Consider the following 15,344-nt stretch of genomic DNA (forward strand, 5'->3'; position numbering starts at 1 on the left):
TTTTCCATACCACATTGTTAATGAATTGTCTGAAATGTGATGGTAACCAGAATTCTAACTGAGAATCTCAGTAATCTTTTTGTTTTTAAAAGAACAAATGAGTCTCCAGAAGAAGAAAAGGAAAGAAAAAAGATGTAAAAGAAAAAAGTGTTTTGTTTTCATAAGTGACGTGGTTTCTGTTGGGAGATAGGGGGGCATTCCATAAGTATTTGGGGAGGAGGAAGTTGGAAGGGTCAGCTCTGGAACGTTAACCCACAGAGAACCTTGGAAGTGGTCACATAACCAAATCACATGGGTTAAAGTAATGGGATAAGGTAAGGTTTTATTTTTTTATTCATTGTGGCTTTTATTTATTTATTTGACACACAGAGAGTTAGTGAGAGAGAGAGAGAGCACAAGCAGGGGGAACTGCAGACAGAGGCAGAGGAAGAACTAGGCTCCCCACTGAGCAAGGAGTCTGATGCGGGCTCAATCCCAGGACTCTGGGATCATGACCTGAGCCAAAGGCAGATGCCTAACCGACTAGCCACCCAGGGACCCCTAAACTAGGGATTTATGAAGGCTAGTGCCAGAGTCTACATAATTCCAATATGGTAAGTAGGGCCTAACCACTAGGAAATTGTTCCCAGGTTGTGGGAAATAATGTTATTTAAAGAGAGTTGAATGTCAATATTCCAGGTGGTACAGTCATGATCCCTCCAGTGTCTGAGTTTACGCAAGATTGGAAATATAAAGATTAGGATGGTTAAACCTCAGTGAACCAAGCAATCCAGAATTCATTCATTCATTTATTCATTTAACCAATATTTATTAAACACTCACGTCAAATCAGGTATGGTGCTTCATAAGTATAGACATACAATATAGAGCAACATAGACACTGTCCAGGGAAGGGAGGAGTGAGCAGGTAGCCAAAGTCATGGCTCTAGGAAAGGCAGACGGAAGCCTTTCAAGCTTAGAACATGAAGGGACTTCTGTATACTTAACTGTTCTGTCTCCTCACTTAGCAGGCATATTGCTAATTCTCAATTCTATTATTTTTATTACCACAGTAATTATAATAAAATAATAAAATAAAATAATAAAAATATTATTTTTATTACCACAGCTACATTTCAATATCAAATCACATGAGTACTAAGAAGTAGGGCAGAGCAATAGTTGACCACAGAATCAGGATCCAGAAGGGCATAGGTGTTGAGAACAAGATAAGGCAGGCCCAGGACAAATAGGAATCTGGTAATGGTGAGCATAGAATACCTATGAACTTGGCACCTGGGCTACCAAACTAGACAAAATATGTAAATTACCAGCAAGGAGGCAGTGATAATGATACAACATTTGACTCTGCCAGGGTGTTTCTTTTTTTTAAGATTTTATTTATTTATTTGACAGACAGAGATCACAAGTAGGCAGAGAAGCAGGCAGAGAGAGAGGAGGAAGCAGGCTCCCCGCTGAGCAGAGAGCCCCATGCGGGGCTCGATCCCAGGACCCTTGGGATCATGACCTGAGCCGAAGGCAGAGGCTTTAACCCACTGAGCCACCCAGGCGCCCCTGCCAGGGTGTTTCTTATATGCTCTTTGCTGGTGCAAGAGCTAGTCCTACTTGATTCTTCAGGTGGGAGCAGGAGAATGGGTGACACTGAGTGAAAACAGGTCATACATACCTAATACATCACAAAGCTGCAATGTTTAACTATCTCACTTATTTGGGAAACAGTGTTATAATGTCAATTTGGATCTCCTCCTATTTGGTTGAGTTGGCAAACTCATCTCTAGGGCCCTGCACTGAGCAGAGAAGTTATAAACACTCAGAGAGTCCATTGTTCTTCCCATACACAGCTCCACAGCCTCAGTACTCAAAATGAATGCAAACCAAGGCAATGTTTTGTAGTTCCAAGACTACAAAACTGAGAGCTGGAAAAGCCTTGTGAGGGCAAGGGCTCCAGCTCCATGTACCCATGGAACATGACTTCCTGTGTCATTGGCTTAGGTATTTCAAGTCCAATCAGATTTTAAATATTCCAAATGATAGATTTTGCCTTTGATCTTGGAAAAGAAATCTAGGAAATAATAAATCTCATTTTTAAGTATTTCCTTATGTTCAACTCTTATTTTTCCCTTTCTTCTTTGGGTTTTATTAATCTAACAGTGTTAGCCCCCCCCCCTTGCATTTAAAATATTTTTGCTTCCTCTATAGCATTTGTCCCCTTCAAATATTTATAGACTTCCTTGTCTTTCCTCAGTCATTAGCCAAGTCATGCATATTTAGCACTTATAATCTTCTAGACTATCTTCATAAATCAATGCCCACATTGTTGGTGTCATTTTTGCTCCTCTGCCTATTTGATCTATATCTTTCTGATTCAGAGGTGTTCAAAACTGCATCCATTTATTCCACTGCAAGTGTCACTACTATTGCAAATTCCTTAGTGAAAATCTTTCTTTCTTATCTAACATTAAAACTCTTCCTGCAAAATTTCATAACCAACCTGGACGTATTTAATCATCCTTTTCTTTCAAGACCATCTAGGAAGCAGAGTTTGGTGAAAAGATCAATCACTTATCTTCGGGTTTAAATGCTTGCTTTGCAACTAATTAACTCCATTCTCCTAGAGAAAGTCACTTGCTCTCTCTAAGACTCAGTTTCCCTATATGTAAAAGAGGGAATTGGACTAAATGCTTTTAAGGAGTAATCAAGTTCTGAATTGCTGTATTGGCATTGGATTCATGAATTAAAGAACCTTGTAGAAATTTCTTCCCCATCTTAACTTCTAATCTTCTCTCCTGAAAAGAGAATTATAATTATTTTCTTGTTTACCACAAGCTGTTTGGAGGATCATGTATGTGAAAGTGCTTTCAAAATTGTAAAGTGCTAATTAGACAGATGGCTTTATTATTTTTAATCATTACTATTGTTGTTGTTTTGAGTAGTAACAGTAGTATTACTGTGACAATTACAAGTTTTCTTACTACTTTTTCTGCTCCAAAATGTGATAACCTGTTCTTGGTTCTTAGGCTGAAAGTCATTCTTCCTGTTACTAATGGCTTTACTCAGGGCCTTGATTCATGGGGTACTATTATATGATATCAAAAACTTCCTGGCATAGAGTGGTTTTACAGCTTTTTTAGTTATTGGTGATGGCAAATAGGTTTTCATTTTCCTAGCCTATGTATTTTGATTTTATGACCAAATTTATTTTGCTTCTTCTGATCACTGGTATTTTAGATTGTCTCCTAGGGAAATATCTTACATTTCCCTCCTAAGTTAGAACTTAATATATCTTTGCCAGAGAGTTTGCATTATTTATTTGTCCTCAGTGATGTTCTATTGCTCCTAAAAAAATATCGGATGAAAATTTCATCAGTGTGCTATTCGCCTTTTCTTTAAGATCACTAATGGGATTGATTAAAGGGTTTAGAAAAAATAAGTCTGAAGGTCAAAAGATCCAGGAATGCTAATCTGAATGAGACAGCAGTAACTGGTGCCTTAAAAAAGTCTGTATTAATTGAGAAGCAGCATGTTAGAGTGAAAAAATAAACTAAGTAGGATTAAAACTCAGATCTTTTAAATCTAAATTCTGTAACCCCCCCTTTTTTTAATTGTCATGTCTCCTTCTTTATTATAGTTCTAATGTACCTACTTCTTTGGCATTAATACAGAATTGTCTTTGGTAGCTATTAAACAGTTGACAAGTTCAATGAGTTTTCTACCTGAAAACTAAATGTCCTTTATCAGTAATGTTTTAACCCAAGAGGAATAACAGCAGGCTCTCTAACATGGTCACAAGTCTGGACAGAGGTCTCTTTGGTGGGAGATTTTCCCCAATTAATGTTCCAAATAATTTACACAAATAATATTCACAAGACAATTTCCATTATATCTATACATAGAGAAAGCTGACTTTTGCAATGGTGCTTATTAAATGAGAAATTTCCCAGAGGTTACAATGCCTCAAATTATTAATAATCATGAGAAGAGTACGACATGCATTTCTTGATATTCTTTCTGCTCTACTTCTGTTCATGTGTTTGATACATTATGTAGAAAAAATGTGTTGTTCCCTTGAATACGTGTCTAGTGAGAACTCAGATTTGAAAAGGAAAACAAAAAGCATAAACTAACTAAGAGATTAGAGCTTTGAAAAGTATAAACCTTGAATCTTGGAATATGACTTAGAAATTCTGATTTCCCCTCTCATTCCCCACTAATTTACTCTGTTACTTTGGACAAGCCATGTCACTACTATGAACTTCAATTCTTTGGTATACGATGTAATGGCAGTGCTTGTCTGGACTGTATCATAAACAATGTGATGAAAGTTAGATGCATTATTATAAAATGCTAAGCCAATGAGGTAGTCATCCTCATCATTTGCACTTATAAAGGTTAGGAGAAAATGAGTAATTTAGTATGCTGCCAACTAAACTGGAAAATAAACCAAAGTAAAATGTGTTTAGTATGTAACTTTGGACAAAAGATAGTGGATTTTTAATTCCAAAAACCAAGGAACTCAGCCTTCAGGAGAGCTGATTCAAGGACTTGTTAGAAAAGTAAAGAACCCCAAAGTAACCCTTGCCTAAGGTCAGCTAGATTCAAGTTATTTGATACAGCGAAGTTTTATCAATGGCGAATATATTCTAGAAAGTTTGAATCAGGGTATGCATCCTTATTAGGTCTGAGTGACAGTAATTTTTTAAATGGTGATTGTTAACAGTGGCACTCTTGCTAGGGAAAGTAGCAATTGCATATACATATTCAGATAAAAATTTTGCTCAAATGGTATATATGCTGTCAGCATTTATGTATGCTTTTAAATTAATAAATAAATACATAATAGCTTACACTTATTGGTCACTTCATGTGCTCTGTGCTAGGGGCTTTGTTGTAGTAAATTAATTAATCCACACAGTAATCCCATGATCTATTTTCTGTTATAATCTCCATGTTTCAAAAGAGAAAATGGAAACAGAGAGAAGTAAAGTAAAGCAGTTAAGGTCACACAGCTATTAAGTGGTGAAGCCAGGAGTTAAATCCAAGTCAGACTGAGTGTGAAGCCACTAAACAGTGATAGGTCTGAGTTTCGTGGATCCTGAAGCTTATACAATTGGAGAACCCTCTTTAAAAAAAAAAAAGGATATAAAAATTACTGATTCAAAATTCCTTGGAGACTTTATTTAGCCTCATTATATTGATAGTAAACCTACATTGTCTCTGTTGTGTATACCATTTTGATTGAGTAAAATTTTTGGAGAAATAACAATATTGACATCATTTGCTTTACTGATCCACAAACTTTTCCCCCATGTGAATATTTAATAACTGAAATCTCATGTAACAGGAGTTAATATCTAAGATTTCATGTCATAATCCAGAATGTTACTAATACCCATTTAATGGCAGTTCCCAGAAATTTTAGCTTCGTCCTAGAAGTGGTAAACAGTTTTAAGGTGTGTTTTTCTTAGACCACAGAAGATTTTAGTAGGAAGAAGCTTTAGAGAATAAAATAAAGACCCCTCAACTCTGGGATAAAAAGAAAAGCCCAAGAGGAGTCAGTGTGGAGAACTGGTTAAGACTGTGGGTCTTTGAATCCATCCACCTGGATCATGGAATCACACAGCCAAAGTTCTCCCACTGTCTGTGTGACTTTGTGCAAGTTATTTGGTCTTTCTGATCCTCAGTTTTCTTACCTGTGAAATGAGGATGGTAAATGCCCACTTTAAAGGGAAGTAAGGATTAAATGAGATAATAAATGTAGAATTCTTACCATAATATCTAGCAGATGAAAATAGAAGCAGTAATAAAAACTAATAATAGTTGTTAATGTAGGCTTGTTCAAAGTCACACAGATGTTATTGGCAGAATCGAGGCTAGAGACAAGATATCCTGATTTCTGATCAAGTGGCCTTTCCAATATTCTGAACAGTTTCTTTCCCAAAATGAATGCAAGATGGAAATGACACAATCATAATTTTAGGAACTCCAGGCATTTCTAGGAGACGGGGGTGGTAAATGGGAACAAAATGTTTACTCTTTCGGTTCCCCATGTGAATACCTAAGAATTTAAAGAGTAAGCCTATGCAACTTAATGAGGTGTTACTGTTACCTGGCAAGGCTATTGGTAGAAATTTAGTTCCCATATAGTCCCACTACTTCTGGGGAACTGGAACTTATTGGTCCCAGAGGGAGCAACTTCTTTCTGTGGGAAATTCTGTGTTCAGGGCCTGGGACCTCCCTCTGTTTTTCTTTCATTCTCACTACTGCATCATATGTCAGGAGAGCCTGGCTAGAAAGCTATGGTTAGAAAGTTACAAGCTCATTTCTTGTGGAGTTTTGCTGAACTGGCTTTGCAGATCTCTGGGTGAATCCCCACTGTGCATCTGACATTAAGCGGGGACTTGGACATCTTTTGTGTTATTTTCATAGATGGCATCTTTAAAAGGACAGACATACATAATCCCTTGGTCATTTTTCTCAACGATCCAAACAGGTTACATTTTTTTAAAAGAGTTTATTTATTTATTTGACAGAGAGAGAGATCACAAGTAGGCAGAGAGGCAGGCAGAGAGAGAGGGGGAAGCAGGCTGCCTGCTGACAGAGAGCCCGATGTGGGGCTGGATCCCAGGACCTTTGGATCATGACCTGAGCTGAAGGCAGAGGCTTTAACCCAATGAGCTACCCAGGCACCCCAACAGGTTACATTTTAATGATGGAATTTCAATACTTAATGAATATTTTCATACTTTGAGCTTAATTTTCTTCATCTTTAAATGAGTCCTACTTTGTGTGGGTTTGTTATCACTTATCTAGGTGGCATGTATCTAACACATGAACAGTAAATGCTAACTCTTATTTTTATTACTTTGTCTTTTTACACAGCATTTTGGGGTTAATAGGTGTTCTTAAAAATATAAACTTAGTGGTTAAATAAGTTTGAGGAATGCTTATTTGAACAAACTGAAACAGATTTCTTTACTATAGCATTACTCAAAATCTTTGGGTTAAAATGCATATGAACATCTAAGAAGGAAATACAGCATGTTGGATTTCCAAACGCAGTTTATCACATGAATATGATAGTGTTTTGCTGAACACAATTTGGAAAATGCTGTACCTTATCCAGAATAATCTTTGAGAGAATGATCTCTGTACTGTCAAATCAAAGCTCTTACTCATAATGGAGAGTCTCAGAAGTTAAGTAGCAATCGTAGCAGGAGAAGTGGGTTATATAGAAATGATAGATGAATTGGAAGGTTGTATTTAGGGTCACAATTAGCTTCATTTCTGGAGAAATGGGATTAATTTCATGGGAGTATATTTCTTTATTTCCACTTCCTCAATAAAGAGTCCTGTGTCAGGAAAGCATAATTGAACACCCAGATTGGGACTCCCTCTTCCAGTGTGCAAAGTTGTTAAGAAGGAGAGGCTGTCTGGCCAGGACTGTATCTCCCACCTGCCTGCCTTTGGGAGGGGTCATGCCACTAGTTTTTACCAATGGAACAGAAACAGGAGTGATGTGTGCTATTCTGGGCTGAGGCTTTTAAACAATGGGTGTGTCCCCTTCAGGTTTTCTTTGCCTTTCCACTGGAGGGATGAAGAAAATGCTGTAGCTCCTGCTAGTGATACCACAAAAGGGAAGTCAGGGTCTCTGGATCATTGCCTGGAGGAAAGCTGTGTGTTGAGTAGTAAACTTGCATTGGATTATTACACAGTGAGAGAAAAATTTCTACTGTGATGAGACCCCTGATGTTTGGGGATGTATTTGCAACAGCAGCTGGTATTCCTTAACTAACACAATTTTGTCCTCCTTTTCTCTTATCCAGAAATATTTTCTTCCATAAAATAATTCTATTAAGCACAAACTGTGTTTAATCCTGTGTGCAACAAAGGATTAGGGGAAGGGGAAATGCAGAAGTTCAAGATATAATCTCTTTTCTTGGAGAATCCTACTGTCTGGTCGGAGAGACAATGACCCAGCACACATGTTCATAGAGGTTAGGATGCCCTGTGGCCAGCTTCTGCCCTTGTCTTTGAGGTTGTCCTTTCTGCTGAAGAGTTTTCCAGGAGACATAGCCACTGTGGCTATACTGTGGGCAGGATGGATATGGAACAAGTAATATACATGTTAGGATTTGTAATTCCTTCCACACTGAGTTTATCAGCTTGTCACCTTGAGCTGAAAAGTCTCCAAATAATTTGTGGTCTTAATGATGGCTTTTAGTTCCAGCTCAGTAATTATGTTTTTAAAAGAATTAATGAATAAATGAATAAATTTTCCAGTTTTATTGATGTATAATTAACAAATAAAATCATAAAATATTTAAAGCATACAACATGTTTGATATTTGTATACATTGTGAAAGAATTCCCCTTATCAAGTTAGTTAACACATCTATCATCTCACATATTCACTGTGTCTTTCTTTCTTTCTTTTTTGTGAGAATATTTAGGTTCTACTGTGCTAGCAATGTACTAATCATAATATAGTACATCAACTACAGTCACCGTGTTAAACATTAGGTTCTCAGCTAAGTAATTAATTTTGGGTGAGAGAACTTATTCTCAGAGTTTCAACTAGGGCTTTGTTATCCACCTTTTAGATTCATTCATTCATTCATTGAGCAAATCTTTGAGCACATACACTGTGCTAGATACCTAGGATGAACAAAATTCCAACATTTCTCTCAAGAATCTTCCAGATGGGAGGAGGCAGACATATTTACAATCTCAGTAAATGTGACAAGGGATATCATAAAAATGGAAGAACTCTGCTCTGTAGGATCAGAGGAAGGAGTGTTGAACTTTGCCAGAGGGGTTGGGATAGATGCTCACAGAAGGTGGGCTTAAGAGAGCTCTGAAGAAGGAATAGGCATTTCTAGGAAAATGCGAAGAAGTGATTTGGAATTGTGCATTGATAGACAGCATAGTTAATAAAATCAAGTGGTTGAGGAAAAGCTGAATGTTGTTGAAAGGCAAGGAGCTCATTGTGAATGGTATTTACAATATCCTCTATACCTATAATAGTGCCTGTCACAGAGATGGCTTTCAATAAATGTTTGTAAAATGCATCAATGGCATACTGAGAAGATTGGATTTGTTTGTTTCAGTTTCTTTTTTTATTTGTTTTGTTTGTTTGTTTGAAGTTTTTATTTAAATTCCAGTTATTTAACATGTAGTGTAATGTTAGTTTCAAGAGAAGAATTTAGTGATTCATCACTTCCATATAACATGCAGTGCTTATCACCACAAGTACCCTCCTTAATCCCCATTACCCATTTAAAGGTTGGCATTAATCCCAAAAGGGACTGGATGCTATCAAACATTTTTAAGTAGAGGATTCAGATATAAAAAGAAAAATGCAGAAGATAAATTTTTAAAAAGCATATCATTTAATTATGAGACAGTCTCTTGGAAAACTACAGCTGCAATATAGATTTTCATTATAGGCAATAGAGATGAGAAGGTTATAATGTTGTGCCTTTGAAATCTTAACTGTGACATTATTTGCTACTACCTTGCAATATGAGGAAAAAGAACAGGCCCTAAGGCGAGCATTGAAGAGAACAGAAAATAAGACTTAGTTGATGAGTTACTTATTGAGAACATGTGCAAATGGGAAATGGGATATTGAAAACATTCCTACATAAGTTGAAGGTTGTTTATCCTATTGTACAATCAATCCCTATTATGCTAGTATAAATAAAACCTTGAGAGAATCAGAAATGCCAGGAAGGACCTGAAATTTTGTTTGCATTCTCAACCACAGATGAAGCTAAGAAAATAATGGCAATGAAATCATTTGGAGGTTGCAGGCAAGGATGGAAAACTTACTTGGATTCTAAACAAAAGCATCATTTTGAATTGGAAAGCAAATATGTATGCATACAAGCTAATGCATTTTGGAAACAAGGAACTGAAAATGCCAAAATATCACTATCTCTTTGGAGCTATGTTGAACCCAAAGAAGAAGATTGTTATTTCCAAATGGCACCACAGCCCACAATTATGTTGGCAGAAAGTATAAGGTCCCACTGGAAAATGAACTTCACCTCCCACCAGGAAAATCTGGAGGTAAAGGTTTAGTACAATAGAGTCATGAAAAATATCCTGTGCCAACTATTTTAACTAGCATGAAAATAGTCCAATTTGAGGATGTTTAAGACTTTACGTAGCAGTTTAGCTAAGAAATAATCTGTCATCATATCCGTTTTCCTTCCTTTATGGGGTGTTTTGGCAGAACTTCTTCTGACCATAAACAAGCAGGGCTAGAAGGGAGATAATTTGAGAACCATTACCTGCATTTTTTCCCTGGAGGAAAGGTGTGGAAAGAGCTCAGAATTCCTCATTTATACTTCACTTTCCAGCCTACTGCATCCTGGCAAGGGCTCATCTTCTCTAATACCATTCGTATTTGTAGGGGAGTCTCCCAGGGAATCTGAATCTAACATGATTCAGATTCCAAATGCCCAGGATATTCCGGGGGGGCGGTGAATTTTCCTTGTTAAGAGTTATCATTACACTTGTGAGCATGTCTCTATCAGTAGACTAAGACAGTATCTTTTTGGGAGTTGGTTCCTCCGACCTGGTGTACTGGTTAGACTATGCCCTTTCAGACCCTCTCCCCACCTTGATCTCTGTCCTGAAAAGCTGCCAAGTATAGATATCATCAACAGGCTCCTTTGCCCTGTGCCTTGCTAGAGTCTGCCATCAAACCACAGTTCTTGTCAGATGGTCATGTCCATGGGGCAGTGCCTGAAGTAGTACTGGCTGTGAGAATCCTGTGGAGGCTGATGCTGGTTTCTGCTGCGATGATAATCCTGTATGTCAGACCACTGCAAAACACAATGGCTTAACTGAAAGTTTGCACCCTTTGACAAATATCTTCCTATTTTTCTTACTCCATATCATGGTTAATAGTACTGTATTGTATAAATGAAATTTGCTAGGGGGGTAGATTCTAACTGTTCTCAACACACACGCATACACACACACACATGCAAATAAATGCATGGTGACTTAAAACATCAATCACTTAGAATTGCTCATACACCAGCAGTTCTACTGGGTTTGACTGATCTACTCTGTGCTTAGCTGTGTGGATCTACCGACTGCAGGTGTCCAGCTTGGCTGGGGAGGCACTCAGTCTGCAGTTACTGGCGCAGCTCTGCTCCACATGGTTCATCGTATGTTTGGGACCAGTGTGCAAGATGGAGGATGTTCTCACAGCAATGCCCGAGGCATAAGAGGACACGTGGAAATATACAAAACTTCTTAAAGATAGGCTTGGAACTGACACTGTCATTTCTCCCTCTTTCTACTGACCAAAGCAATTCGTGCATCTCAACCTGATGTCAGGGTTTGGGGAAATACACTCTTCTCTTTTAGTGGTAGAAACCAGAAAGTTAAGTGGCAAAGGAGGTGAATCCTGGGAGGAGTAAAGAATTTGGGGAAATAATGTGATTCACCATAGCTGAATCGTGACTTTCAGTTTTCCGGTTTCAAATGATGTTGAACATATTTTATTAGTGTATTCTTTGTCCAGTGGTCTATTGTGTTAGAGCAACAGGGAGGATCTATGTGGCCAACTCTGCAATAGGGGAATGACATGCTGGAAGAGGCATCTCTAAGCAGATCCAGCCAGACCATCACTAGTTTATGCAGTGCCATTATGCAAATTAGCAAAAGGACCTTGTGTTGTCTAGAATTAGGATTGTGTTCATTTTGGAGGAGGGCAGTGATGGAACAGAATAGTTTTTGTTTGTATATCACATAACTAGTGAGATTTAAATTTTTACTTTGTATCAAATAATGGAACTATTTTCAATCACTTTTGGAATTGAAATATTCATTCAAATGCTTCAAAGCTAGTCATTTCAGGTGTGGGGCACAGACAAAGGCATTTTGAGAGGAAACTATACATGAATAAACTTGAAACTCTAAATAAATTGATTTAATATCACCTCTGTAGGATATGTGGTATGAGGAAACAGAAGCATTCCATGTTGCCTTACCCCCACGAGTTCCTCCCGTCTCCACTTGCCACCTTTGTCACTCATTCCAAGTTCAAGTGGGAACTTGTGCTCATTAGCAAAATGTTTCCATAGGGTCTCTTCTTCCAGTATAATTTGCTCCCTGTCCATGAAAACTGCAGGTGTCGCCCAAGACTGTGAGGCTAGATCTTCAGCCTTCCGTAGGTTGCAGCAACTAACTTTTCCTATTTGCTACCAATATCCTGTTTTATATTCTCTTATATATCATTTGCAAGTTAGTATCAGATACAGAGTTATAAACAAGTATAATCTGAACTAATGTGAGCATGTTTTCAAGAAAACAACAGGTTTTGTTTGACCTGTTATTGTCTATTCTATTTGGCCGTTCTTTTTGGGGACTTAAGTATATTTAAGGTGTAGTAATGCTGATTTGCAAAACAACATGGGACTTTCTGGCATGTTTTGATGGGAACAATAGGGAACAGAAATATTTAGAATTTGGATTTTATCTTGCGCAAAATGCTTGGCTTGACTGTGTACATTCCCTTGCTCATCCCCAACTAATTATTTATGGCATTTTTCTAGCAGTGATAAAATAGAGCCAAGGCATAAAATGTCATAAGGAATGCTGGAAAGGAATTAGAACCAACCCTTAAATATTGAATATTACCTATTCTTAGTAGCACTGAGTGATGTTGACCTTTGATAGGGATGTGTATGTGCTTGTGCATGCTCATTACTCCAAATGGACTATAAGTTCAACTTATAAAGACTGATAACAAAATTATAACTGTCCAACGGAAATGATCTGAGATTCATGCAGCTAGATCAAAAGCCTCCCCCAGTTCCAAATGAGCAGTAACTGGAATGAATTACATTATGGAGCCTTCCTAACTGCAACTTAAATCATTTAAGACTTGTTTGGTATGGCACCTGCTGCTCACTTATTTTTAGGAGAGAAAATGTACTTTCTTGAGCAGAAGGGCCTGAAGAATTTTTATACCCAAGGAAAAACCTAAATGTGCCAAAATTTTGGGACCTGAATTTTTAGAAGGGCAGTTTAATTTGCTACTCTTCAATGGGGCTTAAGGGGCTGAGATCACAGTGAAAGAACCGCCAGCCCAATGACCCCCCCATGTCTTTTCTGCCGGGGCTTTAGTGGGAGGCCATTGTGAAGGTTGCTTCAAGCTTTTGATCACTTGAGCTGCAGACTTCATTATAGCAGGCAGAGGATAAGCTTAAGGAAAGAAGGAAAAAAACTGGAATTCCAAATGTTTGCTTAGTTTTCAAGAGTTTCAATCCTCATGGTCTTTTAAGGTGACCTTTACATTTTAGAAATGAGAAACCCTGACCTAATTACTTTTTAAGTTCACTGGACCTGTCATACCCTATGCAATACTCTACTTCCTTTAAAAATAAGGGTTGGAGGAGAGTGGTGAAGCTGTGTCTACATGTTGAGAGGCTAAAAAGGGAATGACGGCATACATCTAGATCATTCATGCCAGTTGTGAGAAAGTTTTGGTATATGCCTGTGAAATATAGCAAAGTCCCTAATGGCTACATATGGCTATTTAAATTTACAGCAATTAAAATTAAATTAAATTAAATATTCAATTCCTTAGTCATACTAGCGGCGTTTCACTAGCCACATGTGGTTAGTGTATTAGACATTGCAGATACAGAATATTTTCACCATCACAGAAAGATTTTTGGACATCAGTGGAGAGATGTCTCACATATAAAGACTTAGTCTTTTTTCTTTTTTAAAAAAGATTTTATTTATTTATTTGTCAGAGAGAGAGAGAGAGAAAGGGAGAGAGAGTGCAAGCACACAAGAGGGATAGGAGGATGGCTGAGGGAGAAGCAGGCTCCCTGCTGAGCAAGGAGCCTGATGCAGGTACTCAATCCCAGGACCCTGGGATCATGACCTAAGTCCAAGGCAGATGCTTAACCAAATGAGCCACCCAGGAGTCCCAATAAGGATTTAGTCTTTTTTTTTTTTTTAATTTTTTCTTAAAGATTTTATTTATTTATTTCACAGAGATCACAAGTAGGCAGAGAGATAGGCAGAGAGGGAGGAGAAAGCAGGCTCCCTGCTGAGCAGAGCTGAAGGCAGAGGCCTTAACCCACTGAGACACCCAGGCGCCCCAAGGATTTAGTCTTAAGAGAAAAAAAATTGGAAACAATAAAGCCTCTTGGGAAATATACAAAATAAATAAGTAAGTAAGTAAATAAATAAATAAATAAATATTCTTTACAAAACATTATTGAAATAAACTACTTGTTAGTCCATGATTCATTGGAATTATTTCTATTTTTTGATGTTTTATGATACTATTGTTAATATGTTTAAATTTTATGTTCTACTTTTTGCTGATACATAGAAATACAATTGATTGTTTAAAAAAAAGAGAAAAAGATTTGGGCAAGCTGTTTAAAGATTCCCAAATTAAAAAATATATATATTTAAAACCTCTTATGTTTGTATGATCAAATTGATAGTATTGAAGCTTTATTTGAAATTTTTGGTGCTCCCCACGTACATATCAAATAATTTCTCTGTTGTTCCCCATCAATGACTTTCCACTTGAGTCTTAGACTCCTAAATTTACCATGTGAGCTCTGTTTATTCATACCTCCTTGCTCACAGTGATGGTGTATCTGCGCAGAAAAACCTTTCTTTTCCCTTGCAGCTTACCTCAAGTCCATCCTTTCTTAAAGGCCTCATTTATATTCTGTCTCTTCTCAGGATTTCTCAGACCACTACATGTCACATAACCACTTTCTATTCTGATAATTTGCCTTTTTTTTTTTTCCTGTATTACACTTTTGATTGTTTCCTGTCTTGGTTTTCTTTTTTCACTTAGAATGTAATGAATGTATTGTCTGTCCAATTCTGTCAATTGTTCAAATAATTTTTTTTTAACAGTGATTTTGTTTTGCTTTTCTGAAATCCAAGTCAGAATCAGATATTGCATTTAGTTATAATGTTTGTTTGTTTTTTTTTTTTTTTTTACTCTGGGATAGTTCCTCAGCCTTTCTTTGTTTTTCATACCATTGGCATTTTCGAAAAAAAAAAAAAAAATCAGGCTATTTTTTAAAGTATGTCTCTGATGGTTTCTCTGGCGTTTCCTCATGATTAGAATCATGTTTTGCATCTTTAGAAGGAGCTACTATATAAATAATAAACTGCATTATTCTTAGGGTATTACATCTGAAGTGACATCATTTCTATTTTCCCCGATAGGTGATGTTAATTGTGGTGATTTCGTTAAGGTGTTATCCAATTTCTCCACTGTATAGTTACTATTTTTCCTTTTGTAGTTAATAAGTAATTGTGGGGAGATTAACTGT

The sequence above is a fragment of the Martes martes genome (assembly GCF_963455335.1).
Source record: "Martes martes genome assembly, chromosome: 12".
NCBI lineage: Eukaryota > Metazoa > Chordata > Mammalia > Carnivora > Mustelidae > Martes > Martes martes.